The 16,730-nt window shown below is 39.8% G+C and overlaps 1 protein-coding gene across 1 annotated transcript in view; it reads right to left on the bottom strand.

Annotated features, from left to right (window-relative positions):
- syndig1l (synapse differentiation inducing 1-like) overlaps window positions 1-16,730 on the bottom strand; it is a 68,086-nt gene that overhangs the window by 11,615 nt on the left and 39,741 nt on the right. The window lies entirely within an intron of this gene.

Raw genomic sequence — 16,730 nt, 5'->3', positions numbered from 1 at the left:
GGGGGGTTATGTGTGCAAGTGGCATCCTGGCACATGTCACGAGTCTGAATCTTCATATATATTGTCACAAAGACATTAGACTGGTATCAAGCTTCTCATGTAACGCTCAGCAAGAAAGTGAAGAGGCGTATTTTCCAAAATGGAGAACCATTAATTCACAGTAAACAAGTTCAAATTAATTGCAACTTCAGAAAAGACACTCATCCTACAAACAGTACAGTTGACAGCTTTAGTCAAATCCCTCAATCCTTAACATGTCATATACTCACAACACCCAACAACATCCCTCTGGGCCAATCATACACAACAAAAGGTGTAACAAGTCCGTGCATTGATTTCCTATAGTTTTTGTAAAGGTTTGATCATTGCTGAAGTAGCTCTGGAGACAAACAGGTGGATTGAGGCAGATTTTATTCGGAAAAATGAAAGAAGAAGTTTTGCCTTGTGCACTCCAGTCCGTGCACAGGTAGATGTGATTTTCGAGTCGACTGGGTGGGGAAAAGAATATGCGTTCATTGAGAAAGAGAAAGGCATTTGTGTAATGGGAAACAAAACATAGACGAGTCGCCACATGCAGGATCATTTGCTTCTACGTAATGTCACAGCTCGTATTCATGGACTTTTTGCGATGGCCCATTAGTTTCTCATTAGTTTTGAGATATGCAGATCCCTACATTTTGGCATCTAAACAACAGATGGCATTAAAAAAAAGCTACGGTTGAAAGTACTCTTCATTTCAGATGTGAAATAGTTATGAATCAAACGCACCTCCTCCCTAAAGCTTTATGAAACTATTTCACGCTCCATGCAACATTCCTCACATGGAACTGCAACGCCTGCGGCAAAAGAGAATAGACACTCGTACATCTGCATACAGATTCTCAGTCCTGATCCACAGAAAGAAATATCAGTGCGCTTCACAATATTAAAGTTGGTTTGTTATGGCCACTTTAACCTCTAACATACAGATACGCAAACACTCATTTGCAGTTGATCTTCCCCAACAACGAAGACAAGACTAGGATTAGAGATTTATTTTCCACCGTGTCTGTGATGAAAAGAAGTCGCAGATTGAGGCCACGGTTTCTGTAAGAGCAATTAAGATGCATCCTTCACACATCATCCTGTTTGAGGGATGAGCCAGCATCAGCAAGGAACACGAAAAATAAATGAAAAAAAAAAAAAAAAATCAAGGTTAACAATATACTGTTTTGTCAAAAAAAAAAAAGAGTTCAATATTAAATTGAACATTTAAATCAGAGATGGGGGGTAAATCAGGAAAATGATGTGGACACAGAGGAAGCCTTCCTGAATTTACACAAAGATGGTAATCTGACGAAGGACATGCCCCTACCACCCTTGTGCTTTTCCTGATTTTTTAGCAATGGGACATCTTGTCAACATGTAATCCTTTATTTTAAAGTATTTTCAGTGGGTTTATAACTCTTAATCCCTGCATGGGTTCTTGGTTGTGGTGTGCCTAATGAATCTGGACTTTTATTTCAGATACCCTCAGAATACAGTGTTTAAGCCTTATCACACTCTGTTATTTCATTTTAAATATATATATATATATGTCTTTTGATTTGTCGATATGTTGAGTCTTCCTGCTGAGCGGCAGCCCAGGCTGATGTACAGCGTGTTGGCCACGAGGCTGCATTGGAATAACACATGTTGTGTTAGATGAAATTGTTGTCTTTTCTGGCTGACTTCCACCAGGCTCATGACTCACTGCAAAATCCCAACGATAAAGGGCACGGAATTGTTTTTCTTTTTATAACTTTTATTACTTTTGGAGGCATTTTACACCTGTATTACACTGTGAACAATTGAGAGATCACAGGGAATGAAGGAGAGAGATGAGGAATGACCCAGGGGGATGCTCTATAGCTGATAGTCTCAAGGCCACCAGGGTGTCCTGAGCTTGCTGAATTTATTTTATATTGCTACATTTAGGATAAACATTACTGGAAGAGTTTATATTAGGTTCAGATTAATACAAAAGCATGTTTTTGTGCATGAATGATTTAAATAAACAAGGGCACTATGGACCACTCTATTAAAACCTGCAATTTGTGTTATGTATGAGTGTTTTATTGCAATAAGAGAGAGTGCACTTCAGTGGTGTTTGCTTTGTAGTAAAAGTTAAATTACTCAAGCTAGGTAAGAGTGTTAGGAAAGCATTTGCTTTGAGAGGTGAAACAGTTTTCAATTAATTTTAATAACACACACCCCTTATAGCGCGTTTGAATGATTGATGATGAGGATTAGTGAGTGGGTGGTTGAAATGTGTTGGGGCCCTGCCCACTAATGGTAGAGGAAGCACTGGATTGATTTTCTTCAAAAAATAGACCTATAGAAGGAAAAACAAGTGTATTAAACTCCAAAACCCACAGAATACGCGAAACCTTTCCAACCTGCCTGTGCACTCAAAGACAATGCCACTCTGTGTCATCAAGCTATACTTATGAACCTGTTAAAAAGCTGTGAGCACAAGCTCCTGTCGAGAAGATCGATATATTTTCATTTTCTTCATAATGCTGCTCTGAGGCAAAAAAGGTCATAACACATGAGCATAATGCAGCCTCCATTCTGCATAATGTCATTCTGCTGTCATGGCCTTAAGCAAGCGCTATAGTGCAATCTCTGCAGAGACAGCCCTGCTCTGCTCTGTGCCTTAGAGCTCACTGACAATATCTGCACAGCCTTCTGGCTGTTTGGAGAATGAAAACACACATCATCCAGGGATCCTAGCTGTTTGGTTTGGGTTAGGTAACCAGGCAAGACAGAGAGAGAAGTTGGAGAGGCAGAGGAAGTCAGTCAGCCAAGAGAACAATGAGGTCAGCTGGAGTCGGTACAGACCTGCAGACAGGTCAGCATGCACAGGAAGCTACATGCAGACCTGCCGGGCATGTACAGGAAGGTCATTAATCATAACGCTTTCAAATGGTTGCAGGAGATCAAGAGCAGATGAAAAGAGGCCACCAATCCCTCTGCAAGACTGCCCCATGCACCCATTATTATAATGGTGTGATCACACCATAATCTCTTACTTTTCCTCAAATCTGTGTCATCCAAATTCTAATCAGACTCTCAGGAACCTCTGCTCAAAAGTTACAGATCGCAAAACTACTCCATCACTGATAGGCCTTTGGATTTGCTGAGAGGCTGCATTTGAATTAAAGGAAACACAATTTTGTTTACCAATTTTCGACCTGACTTTTAATGAGTGTGTGTGTGTTTGTGTGTGTGTGTGTTTGTGTGTGTGTGTGTGAATGCGTGCACATTGTCATTCATTCACCACCTCCCCAGTACTAGAAAGTCCTAATGACTATGCATGTTGGCGCTGCTAGCTGCGCTCAGATATGTCTTGTGGGGCATAAATCCTGTCAGCATGAGGCAACAGGCTGACAGGTAACGAAGAGCTAATGGATGGTTTCACCACTCTGCCATGACAGCGTAACCAAGAGGAGGGCTTGTGTAATTTATCTGTTGCCAAACTGCCTCCACAACATACAGGAAATGTGTCCCTGTCCACTTTTTCTTTTTTTTTTAACCCCCTGTTCTCCATTCTCCAAACCTGGACATTTGTCTAGGAGCCTTTTGTCCTGATTTTCTGTCAAGTAAATGTCTCATAGCATGTCTCCTGTGTGCATCAGGAATGCAGGTAATCATTTTAAGATGGGTGTTTGGGTGAACATCCATTTTAACACCCTATACTGTGTGCAAAGCCTCCTACAGGCTGTCACATTATTTGATTTCCTTTTTATTTGTGATATGCAAACCTACTAAAGAGCACGTCTACCGTTTGATGATGATTCCTGTCCATAATTTACACATGGTAGGAAAATAAATGTAGAAAGACACATGGTCTACATGTTGTGACTGCTAATAGACACAGTAATCTGGCCAGAGCAATGTACATTTATTACATTTCAACTGCATATATTTGGCTATATTTTAGTAAAAGAACGCTCCTCCGTACCATCCATGTGTCTGTACTTACTTGTCTGATTTTCCTTTCCAAATGAAATAATAATAAAAACTGACTGACTATACCTTCTCTACTTACTTTACCTCCTTGAGGACATAAAGAGAGCAATCAGTCAGTCCCAGTTTTCTTCATATACCCTTCTTTGATGCTTTTGAATGCAGATTCATGGCATGAGAGCTGACTTTTTAAATTAGACGCCATAGGCCTCTATAGGGAAAACGTGAATGTATCATTTCCCATTGCCATGTTATAAAATACATCCAACATAACGAGTCCATAGAAAGACAGTAACAGTAAAATCAAAGAAGAAAGAAAAACCTTTTATATTTCAGCAACGCAGCAGCTTGCTTGAATATATAAGAAGGAAAATCCATACCACAAACACATCACAAATGAAAACACACTGACCACCCTGAATCAAATTAAACCACCCACAGAAATTAACTTTGTCTTTCACAGCCATTTTATGAAGCAAAAGCCAGCGGTTGAGATTACGCAAGTTAATTGCTTTACTGTGCGGCTGCACAAAGGTATGGAGGGAGGTCTGGATATAGAAACAAACTACTTCACAACCAAAGGGAATTCAATTACTTGGCTGAATGCATAAGCAAAGTTAATGAGCAAATGCCATTAAAGAGGCAATACTGCACCGAATGACATTTTCAGCACATTTACAGTGAAGAAGTATTCATGGGAAATCACAAAAACTGCGCATGATGTTATCTTGTGTTATCTAGTATCTGCAACAGTGTCCTATGTCCATGGGAAAACATGCAATTTGAAAAGGGAGCCAGCAGAAGTCATTAGGATCTGTGCGCGCTTAATGGTTCCCTGTCATTTAATTACGTTTCTACAAAAGACATCGCATGTTCGCTTTGCATAAGAGTCATCTGCAGGTCATCTGGTCTGTCACAAGGCGCGAGTCGCGTCCCCTGCATCCTAATGTAGCATCAGTGCAATATGCGCTTGGTCTCTATCCACACCAGATGGTCATATTAAGTTATGCCGGGGCAGGAGCTCGCGGCCCCAGATGTGACTGCGGTGTAAGGGTTTGTAATTTATCAGGCAGTGTGACAGAGGGCTACCAAACATTGTGGCTGGGAAGAAAGAAATACAAACTTTACCGCGCAGTTAATAAGACCCTTTGATTTACACAGTGCCGGGCTCAGCAGCCGCATGAGGAACCTCAGAGGGACACTCAGTCACAGAGTATATGATTACAATGATAAGAGCCTTGTCATGATGCAGTCCTCTCAGACATGCATCGCAGTCTTTTGGGGGGGGGGGGTACTACCTGTGGTGAATTAATGAACAAAATATTTGTTATTTTTCTTTCCGTTGCCCCTGTGGCCTCTTGTTGACAGGTGTGCAATTTAGAATGGTGTAATGAGGCTACAACAGGGAAACACTACACATCACACTTAGTATTCACATCGTGCTCTGTAAGCAGGTTGAAATGCGAAAGGAAAAAACCGGGCTGTGGATCAGAGAAATCACTGATTAAATCTCGCAAAATAATAAGAAATTATTGCCCTGTGAAGCCAGAATACCTCTTGTATATCCCACATTAATAGTATTAATAACGTACTTCATATATTACAAAATTAAAAAAGAAAAGAAAGAAAGTCTTTGACAAACACTTGACCAAAAACAACTGGATTAAAGAATTTAAATACTAGCTTTAGGGCTGCATGCTGAATCATCCTTCCACACACACAACCAACATCAAATCCACAAATCCAACCAAAGATTTCAGCTATAAGCAAAACCAGCACCTTCCTATCGAACAAGATGCGTGCCACTCTGAGATTGCAGCTGCATTAGAGTGAGGCGTCTTGCATCTATAATGTAGCGGGTAATTGATTAGCTTGTGCCTGGCTGTTTAATATGGGATATGACAAGGCTGTATTACATATTCACAGCCAATGAGAAGGTGTCTGACTGGACCTGCAAGACTAATGGAGAGGGACAGAGTGGATATAAGGCTCAACATCCCCACGGTATTGTACCGATTACCACATCACAAAAAGCCTTATCTCCTCTTAGGTTGTTTTTGAGTAAAAAACCATCTAAATCCATCTAAATCCAACAGACTGATGAACAATCATTATATGTCTGTCCGTGAAAAAATGGTTCAGATTTGTAACATGTAATCATCCCCCGAAGGGCTGCTATTACTCAAACTCATTGCATTACAGAAGCATCTTTCTTGTTATTCACTTTTAATACTCTGAGCTGCCATTCAGGCGAGGATTAAAGAAGTACCAGTGAATTTTGGCTGAGAGACAATAAAGTGCTACTTCATTCTTCTTTCTGGAACTTTATCGAAAAGCAAGAATGAGGACAATCTTTTATTTCCTATTTTCTATTTTAACCACATCTTTCAGTCCAGCCATTTTAGCAAATTTTGATACTGAAATTTATACTCTGATAAAATGTAAAAGATATTTAAAAGTATTTAAAAAATGTAAGACTACTTCCATAATTCGTAGGTTAAAACATCCATGATGCACGTCCCAAAATACAGAGTAAATACAGCAATGCCAGAGGCTTCTAATTCTAGTCGTGACCGTGGTCATATTGCATTTGCCTAACACACGTTCTAACAACATTCCCGTTAAGTACAAAATAGGATTGTATTATGTATTGCAGCATATAGAGTAACCTGTGTCCCACAATAAGAGTTGTATCCTGCGAGGGAGCATCCTTCAAAGGACCCGAAGGCCACGCTGAACCTACACTGTGAATCCCTAAATGAGAAGTGGAGACCAAAGCTAATGGCGCACTCGGGTGTTCCTCTTAACTCCTCTGGTAAAGCTTTCACTTTTCATCAACAAGTAATAAAATGGCTGGCAAAGTGTAACCAGTGAGAAACTGAGACAACAAAGCTTGTACAGGAAAGAGTTGTTCATGTTGGAGCACAAAAGCTGTTTACAGAACCATATATACAAGTATGGTACAGAGCCATCTTCTTCTTCTCTCTTTTAGAAAATGCAGTGTAACCAAATACACCTATAGTGTAAAGAATAGTTTCATTATTACACAATCTTTGGGAAACTGCTTCACCCAGTTAGGGATGACCAATTCAGCCAGTGTCAGTTGCTGGTAACTCCCACTCTACTCCGAGAAGGGACAACGTAGACAGGAGACAGTAGAAAACCAGTGGACATGTACCACTCACTACAACTGTAGTCTGACTCACCGGCTTCCCTTGCCTGTTACCGCTTTCAATATCCCCTTCACCGTGGGAAACAACAACAATCTCCGAGCCAGCAACCCACAAGATGAAAATGTCACGTTTTGATCAAGGATCACACAGTTAATGACATTATGATTGGTTTAAAGAAATGCAAATAAACCAGTGTTTTTCCCCCGATAGCAGAATGATAATAGGTACAGCCAGACCATTCTCCACAGTGCAGATAGGTCTGGCAATTACTTGCGACTACTACAAAAGTGACACAATTTTTCCACCTGGAAACGTTGCCAACTGTGGTCCACGGTTAAAAAACTGTTGCCGGAGTGTGTTTGCTGCTGTACCATTCTGCTGCCCCACATGTTGTACTTTCCTGTCTGAGTTTGGAGACTGTACCTCTGGTTTTATTTGACTCAAACTGTCAGAAACTACTTTGCACTTTTACAGTTGATCAAATCGTAAGTCTTGAGCTGAGCTCTTTGAGATCAAGCTTTCAAAGGGAGAGAAAGGACAACGTTGTACTTTTAAAGGGCATATCTCTTCAAAATGAACCGTAAGCTTTTATCATTTCCTCTGCACAATGCACATGGAATATTAAGTGTAAGTAAACAACGTTGGACCAATCGGTGTTTGAAGTTTATGGCCTTATTTATGAAAATAACCTCTCTTTAATCCTCATTCCTTATTCTAAATTATCAGACCTCTTGCTTCCCTATTCTGCCTCCCTTGGAAACAGCCCGCTTTACTCTCCAAGTGGCCATTAGTGTGACGTATGGTGCTGTGTGTTACTGCGTGAAAGTGAAGGAAGGCACGTGCAAATGCTTATTGAAAAGCACTGAATCACACATTTCTCTTCCACTCCATCCCAGCAAGCACAGGATATCAGACTGCCAGCTGAGTCAGGGTGGCATGCCTTCATTTCGCATCGGACAGCACATTACAGTTGAGACGTTATGATGGTGCAGGCTCAGTAGGCATTCACTGTTCCTGTGATTGTCGTGTAATTGCACAGATTGAGAACTACATGAGCAGCATTAGCATTGAGAAGGAGTGGAGCGTCTTCTGAAATGTAAATTCAGCTTGCCTCAGGAACATCATCTGCCTTTTGAAGGAATATTCACCTCATTCATCTTTACAGACTTTACAACTTCAAATGTCTGTCATGGTCTCACACGCAGTGACAGGTCGTCATGTTGTGCTCCTTTTAGATGTATGATTTCAGCGGTACAAGTTGAGCAGTAAGGTTTGACTTGTCATATTTGCTGATCATGTGAAGAGGCAGTCGCAGAAAGAGCAACATTTTAAAAATGTATATATATTTTTTTTTTAAATAAAACATTTGTGCTGAAGAAAAATGAAAAATTGGAGAATAATATGTCATTTTGGCTGGAATTCTCACCAGGACTACTCATGGGAAATGCTTGACATTTCAGATGTGACAGATTTTTTTTGGGGGGGGGGCTTTTTGTGCCTTTAATGGACAGGACAGTAGAGGGGGAATGAAACGCAGGAAAGGGCCGTCCGATGCGGGAGTCGAACCGGGGGCCAGCTGCAGCGAGGACTGCGGCGACGCCCCATGTGACAGATTATTGATGTTTGAGATGCCTGACTGGATGGTGACCTCACAGTGAGGGATAAAGTACCAAAGAGTACATGTGAAATGTTAGGATTCCAGTGATAGGAAGCAAATCAAATTCAATATTTTTTGTTTAACTTAAATTTAGCGTGTTTTCAGATTTAATTGAAATTCCTTTCATTTCAATGAAGGAAATGTCTGTTAGATTTTTCAGTTATGCTCGTGTGATACCTGTGATTCATTGGATCTAGAAACCAGGGTATAGGACTTATTTCTTCCTGGTAAGTTTTACAGCATTTATTCAGCAATAATGTTATATCTTTTGACATGTCACGATTCATTTTTCCGGCACCGCAGAGTGACGATTTCTACAGCTCAGACAGACGCACCAAACCATGGAATAAATTTCCCCGCTTAGCGAAGGAGAGCAGGCTCTAAAATCCATTGGACAGACTCGCTCACAGCTGAATTGAAATGATCCAAGAGATCGTTTTGTCATTTACTGCTAAATGAGAAATGGGATATCGCTGAAAGATTCCACTAGAATATATGACACAGGCTCATATCAGCTGCTGGACCTCTCAGAAAAGGAACAATATGTGTGCACTGAGCTGAAGCATGACTACATTTTAAATTTAAAGAAGGCATAAGTGTTCATGTCCCCTCAGATTTAGTGAGAATGGACAACCCCTCCAGTCAAACCTGGCCTGATCTAAAATGCTGCAGAGATGAGGTGGAGGGCAGCTAGAAATATATTTATTTCAGAACTGATCTCTCTATTATTTTTACACCCACACACATGATTTTACCAGCCCAATGCCTGAGCTAAAAAAAAAAAAAAAAACCAAGAGCACACTCAGAAAAGCTGAGGAGAAGCCATTTTTATTGAAATGCTGCTCATGAGCAGGACTACCACATGTTCACATTATCATTTGAATATAAAATCTATTGATTCATGCTAATTTCATGCATTGGAGAAGGTGTAACAAATGGCAAACAAACAGAGATGGCAGGCCTTAGCCCCAAGTTCAATTGCTATTGTAAGTGTGAATACATGAACATTTTAATGGAGCAAATCACTGCCAGATCAAAGATGTTAAATGCGTTTCCACTAGTTAACTCTCTGTATAGTAGTTTGCATTGTCAGAGGAGTAGACCAGCTGGTCAGACATGTTGCTGCAGCGATTTACAGTATAAAGAACACAATTTGCAGTTGCTCGTCCTCTCTCCTTGCATTTCTGACTGTATATGTGCTTGGAGCGCGTTTCCTGATAAATAAACATGTCATTTTGAACAGAACTCTGTCCCTAAAGCAAGCAGAACTGAAATCCCGAACGTAATGACCTGATTTACATCATTAGTTGTTTTGTTTTGTTTTTTTGTTTTTTTTTATCTTAAAAGGAAAATGGGTATTATTGCCAGTTATTGATGAGATACAATTCCTGTTTGGTTGATGTTGAGGTGCATTAGAATTTACTGAACGTATTTTTGTGCGTCTATAATAGGATTTGACATTCGATTTTTCATAATTATTTAGAAAGTGATTTAATTTACAGTAAATCTATGTTCTATGAGATGTTCTGAATCTTGTTCATTACCGACGACGGCCTGCTACTGTTTCAGACAGGGTGTGATTCCCGTTATATGGTTCCTGCTGCTCGTTACTGCTGCTGCTGCTGCGGCTCGTTACTGTTACTGCTGCTGCTGCTGCAGCTCGTTACTGTTACTGCTGCTGCTGCTGCGGCTCGTTACTGCTGGTGCTGCTGCTGCTGCTGCTGCTGCTGCTGCTGCTGCGGCTCGTTACTGTTACTGCTGCTGCTGCTGCTGTTGCTGCTGCTGTTGCTGCTGTTGCTGCTGCTGACCGAGATGAGTGTGACGACAGGTGTTTGCTGCAGACTTGGCAGGATTCATTCTCACTCCATACAACCGTTTGTTTTTCCGTGAGCTCCACCATTAAGCGCGCCAACGAACCTTAATGCAAGCTTGCTTAAAGAACAAATTAAACTTAAAAAGTGCACTGAGGTTAAAACAAACTGGTAAAACACTAAACCCACTAAAACTACCCACGTCTTTTGGTTTTTCTTTTATATTTTTCATATCGGGGTTGTGCTCGACGTGGGATTCCTGCATTCAGTTAATACAAAGTTCAAACTGAAGAAATGTGTGTTTTTCCATAGTATATGCTGAACAATTAATAAGATAATTCACATATTTCTGTAGTAACATCACTTTGGGTTATTAAAGCCAGGATTGTTCCTTTAGCCTCTCCGTAGTTATTAGAGAGAGAGAGTTAGAATCATACTTTACCCTAGACTTGTATATTATTCAATGAGATGTCTCTTTCAGCATTTTACCAAGTTTGGAGTTTAAAGGGGATTAATACTTAAGTTCTGCATAAGGTGTTCTTCACGTTACGGGCCGGTGCTGAAAGGGTTACATGAATGGGGAGCTACCAACAGACATATCTTCATGATACAGAGGAACTTGTTGTCTGCGTACCCAGACACCACTGAGGAAGAAAGGCATCAATAAGAGCTGGTTAAGATCAATGTAAATCACTTCCTGCTGGTTCATTAACCCCAGTTAGCTCCTCAGTCTGAGGCTACTACATATAATTTGCAGAGGTGAGTTGCTGAAACTAATGACCAGGCCTTGGCCTGTCTTGCACTGCCACTTTATTCTTCCAACTTCGTCGCATGCAGAATAAAGACAATCTACCCGACATGACTCCTGTCACTCACAGACCCACATGTTGAGCCTCCCAGCTTATTATGGTTTAGCAAGGAGCTACACAGTCCCCTCAGCCATGACTGTGGCACCACATCTAACACTGTCCATTTAGCAGATAACTGAAAGACATGGCCATGTTTACAGCTGAAGGTTGTTTGTGAAAGGCTCACTGCTGTTACTGACACACAAAACAGAATTTCTTCTTCTTCTTCCACAACTTTTAGTTTTCAGTAGCAAACAAAAACTCAGTTCTGCCACCCCCCTACTCTCCATGATCACTTTCATTGTGTTTCAGTATAGCAGAACATGCAATTTAGTTGTTGTCAATGACATTTTTCTGATTCTGTTGTCAGACAACTGCATGAGCAGAAAGTAAAGTGGTAATTTGTCCGTGGTTCATAAATACTACCTGTTAACCATCGGAAATTTGGGCACTTCAGCACTGACATCTATTAAATCACAAATTCATGGCTGTGAAATCCTCTGACAGCATGAATATAAATACAGGTTTACATCCCTTGTGAGATCTGCTGTATGGGTGCTCAAAGTTAGTCATTACATCAAGGATGTGAGCAGCAATACAATACCTCATAGTACAAGGAAAGCAATGTTGTTGTTTATTTTGGGGGGGGGGGCTATGGATGGGAGAAGTCTTTTTCAAACGTAGCTGACTGAGTTTGAACATGTCCTCAACCTGCCAGCGTGCAGTGAGACTGGGAGTTTGGCTCAGAAGGAGGAGGGTCCACTTGGCAGACCTCCAGTGCTCACCTTACACTTGTTAAGGCTGGAGCTGATAAAAAGAGATGGACGAGATTTTCTTGGTTAACCTACACAGAAGCCTTGAACATGGAAAGACTGTGCTGGGCTTGTTGGCCTCTGAAGGCAAAACCCTCTTTCCTTTAATCTTCTACACGGAGATCAGAGAGCAGAACTGTGAGCTCACAGCTCGGAGCGATTCAGTGCCTTGCTTGAGGGCACCTCAGCATGGGTAGTGCTTATTATTATCATAGACCTTCTATTTAATGGATGATCTGCTTACTAACTGCACTGCTGCTTTTCTAATATTCTGCTCAAAAAGAATAAAAAAAGCAAGTCAATGAAAAAGAAGGAGAAAGAAAAGTGGTGTTAGCTGAGGATACACAAACACAAGTCTCTCATCATTCAAAAGTAATAAAGCAAACAATAATAAAGGGAATTGTTACGTTAAGATGTGAGGCATGAAAAGGGCACTTGAAAAAGAGAATACATTTTTGGAGAAAAAGGACTGATAACTGGCTGTTATGGTATTTTGAGTAAATTGGTATGTCCTCTGCAGTGTGAGTGTGAGGTTAAATAATACTGAAATTGGAAAAAAGTCATATCTAAACAGCTAACAGTTTGCATTTCAAGTTTGACAGTAGGGGTAATGAAAACAAAGGGAAATTTAATTTAAATTTCCTTGATAAAATTTCTCTTCTACTTTAGCGATTCCCCTCTGAGGCCGTCTGTAATTTACTCATGCACTTTGATAATTGGATGATGTGCTTTATTTAATAATGCCATTTAAAAAAAAAAAAAAAAAAAAAATACACAACCCTTCATTCCAAAGCAGCAGGTTTTTTTTGGGGGGGGGGTTATCTTTTTGTGATGAGTTCACAAAACACTGGGCTTTTAATATCATCGAGTGAAAGGGAATGCTAAACAATCACATCATCTACCGCCTGCAGTTAATGATTTTTTATGAATTGGTGAGGATTTCAAGTTCATTATTTACACAGTTCCCCATATTATATGCAACACATGGTGAGCTTACACGCACTGCAGCTCTAAAGGTTCTTCTCACTTCTTTATGCCAAGTCGACAACAATAACTCTGACCTTTTTAATCACAGGAACAATCAGAGGAATAGGCAAAGGTCAAGTTCTGTGATTGGTAATATTCTACTTTTGCTATTAGAGATATGCTTCGATTTAAGAATTGTTTGCTACTCTCTTAGAAAGCTTTCTGGTACTGTCAACAGTTTTCTCTCATCTAGTTACAAAGTGCTGATGAAAACTTTTCAGATAACTTGTATAATATCGCTATGTATTAGCTGCATTACTCTGCATCGCAGGATTATGAGGATTATGGATTAGACAGCAGATTCAATTAAGCAACGTGATTGGTGAAAAACATCATTTTTAGTGTTGAGCTGAACCAGGCTCAAGCTACACCATTCCCATTCCCTTACTTACTCAACACAACACGATGAGGAGAGGCCGCATATAAAGTACAACTGACCTGATAGAGAGGGATTAAGAATTTTAAAAACACAGTTGAGATGTAGAGTGTGAAAAAGCAGAAGCAGTTCAGTAGCTGAAAGATGTCTGGTCACACCAAAACACTGCACAGCTAACCGCCAGGTTGCTAACGGGACAAAAAGTTCAGTTCACTCAAAAAGCATATTTGTACCATCGACTATCGGCCCGCTATTGGTCAACGGTGCAAAACAGCAGGTTAGAGTTCACCAGAGATGAACTCAACACCCACACAGCAGAAGACATTGATTTGATTTTGTGGCCAGATTTCGCTGTTTTAATTGTTGGTTTAACCAGACCTTACTATTCAGTCACTTAAAAAAACTTTTAATATTACATAGGCAGTGATAAAATAGAACATAAAATGTTCCTTTATTTTGTGAAACATATGATCGTATATAATAAATATTCATATATAATAGTTGCCCTCTCGGGTATTATTGCTCTAGAGCTGACAGTTCCTCATGATGTTGCACAAAGCCACAAAACTGTCAAACTGTACCCATAATCAAAGCCACAACATGAGACATCACTGCACTGCAAAAGCTGCCTTTTTCCTCAAAGGCAGCGCTTCCTAAAATTCTCTCACACCGCACTGCAGACACACAAAGCCACAGTGTAAGCATTGAAGAACTGAGCAGTCTAGGTTATACCAGAAAAATTGCCTGGATATAGGGATATCATGTTCCATCCCTTTGTCACAGTCCCAATCCTAACCTCCTCAGAGGAAGCCTCCACTACCTAAATTTGTCTTCTTCTCTGCGCCTCCCTCATGAACAGAAAAAGAGATTGGATTCTATTTCAGTTCATGAGAGCAGCTTTTTAAGTGATCGTTTTCAGGACATAGATGCTGTATTCTACAGTAATTTATAAACACTGCACATGAACCATTGTGGTGAATGTACAGTATGTGTTAACAGTTGGAAAAACACATTATTGATGAAACACACACACACACACACACATACACACACACACAAATTAACGCCTACATTATTGTTGACATTTACTTGAACAAATTGAATTAAATTAAATCATACAAAATCTGAGAAAATGTTTTTTTATACAGTAAAGAGGAAGTCCATGATGAACTGACATTTTTTAAAATAAACCACCAACTAATTTTAATCTTCCTATATAATCTCATACAGAGATCGCTAAAGGGGCTATTTGTAAGTTTTCTCTGCTGCTGATTGTGGTTTCTTGCTGGAAGTGGTGGTGGTGATTGTTGCTTGACAAACGCTTTGGCCTTTGTTGTGCTTACAAGTCAAGAGGTTGTAATACATTCTCTGAGCAGCACTACATCTTCAGCGCAGATTGGAGGCTATAGTGAGTTGCTATCGGAAAGTAATGAGGCGGTCTGGGGCTAGCTGGTTAGCGTGCTAACTTAATAGAGGACATATGGTAACATGAGTTAACATTGCTGTTGCTTTCCACCGCTGGAGACAGTTCTTGACAAGTAAAAGAATGACGTTTAATGGTGAACTCGCAACATTTCTGCTAGACTGGTAAATTACCTGGTGTTAATGTTAATGCTGGCAAACATCGCTGTAGCAATAGCAAAACTTACATATACCTCCTTTAAGTCCCTCCATTTAGCTTTTATAAGCAGTACATAATGTTACAATGACAGAAATTTGGCAGTCAGTACCAATATCATGGAAATTCCATGAGTCACAATACCAAATCTGACACCACGCTGCACATACACACACATACACACACACACACACACACACACACACACACACACACACACACACAAAAATGAAAAATGTTAATAACTCACTGTAATGTAGTTGTAAGCATATGTAAGTGTTCATTAATGTATTTGTTAACAACTATAACTCCCACTGTGGGCACTTACAAAGTGAGGCTACTGTCTAAACAGATTATGACAAATAAAAGAAAGACAATATAGTACACAGTTAAGCACATTAATGAACACTTAAAATGTCCATATCTGCTGATAACTACTTACTTGTAAGTTATAAAGTATATATTAAATATTTATATTCTACATAAAATGCTAATTAGGAGGACTAACAATTAAGTGTTACCCAGCTATTACAATTTCCCTGTTCAGTTCCTAAACAATCATAACTAAAGTTAAAGTCCTTTTTAATACCAGCATTTACAGGAGCAATTAAACACTAAAAGATATTAAAAAAAACATGTAAATCTCACATTTAGCTTTCACTTACAGTAATGTTCTTACACCAAAAACTCAGACGATAAAATCAAGAATGAAGCACCCCCTACTGTATTCTCAACAGTTAGGCTATGGTCAAAATATAATTTCAGAGTGGGTCTTTAAAAGTACCCTGTGGTGCTTTACTCCTGCCATGAATATCAGGCTATTTTGCTGATCAGCAGTTGGTGCCATGTGACGTGTAAAGCAATGGAGCAGTGTGACCACAAAGACAGTCAAGAAAAAAAAAACTCCAAGCAATAAAAATATTCAAATATGCTTTTTAACGTTTTACGTGGAAGGAAATGTTTTCAGTTGTTAGAACCTAAAGGATGTGTTTAATTGAGTAACAATGAATGTAAACATAACTTTGGTTTGTTTACAAAGAAAAATCCACAGGGTACCCTTAAGCTACTTTTACTGCTAAAAAAAAACTATACTATATTTGTTAGATACAACCTCTTAAAAAAAAATTATAATTGGTTGGGAGATTAACTTCTTCTGTGTATGCTAACAAGCATTTCTGACTCAGATACCATAATACATACATCTTGTACAGCACCGTCTTGGTAGAACACCAACAAGTGTGTGTATTCAGAGGAGGGCTTGGCTGAGGTCTTCGCATTGTGTCAGACTGTGGGCAGGGTGGTAGAGACGCCGCACACTGCTGGGAGGCTACATAATGAGTCCCACTGTGTATTTTCCTCTTTATATCTCGACACTGGCTGTGGGGCCTGATGATGCTTTTTTTTTTTTTTTTTTTTTTT

The sequence above is a fragment of the Seriola lalandi genome, unplaced genomic scaffold (genome assembly GCF_002814215.2).
Source record: "Seriola lalandi dorsalis isolate HSWRI2012SDOR001 ecotype SW California unplaced genomic scaffold, Sedor1 jcf7180002054901, whole genome shotgun sequence".
NCBI classification, from domain to species: Eukaryota; Metazoa; Chordata; class Actinopteri; order Carangiformes; family Carangidae; genus Seriola; species Seriola lalandi.
Note: the sequence above shows the minus strand (reverse complement) of the source record. Positions and strands in the feature narration are given on the sequence as shown.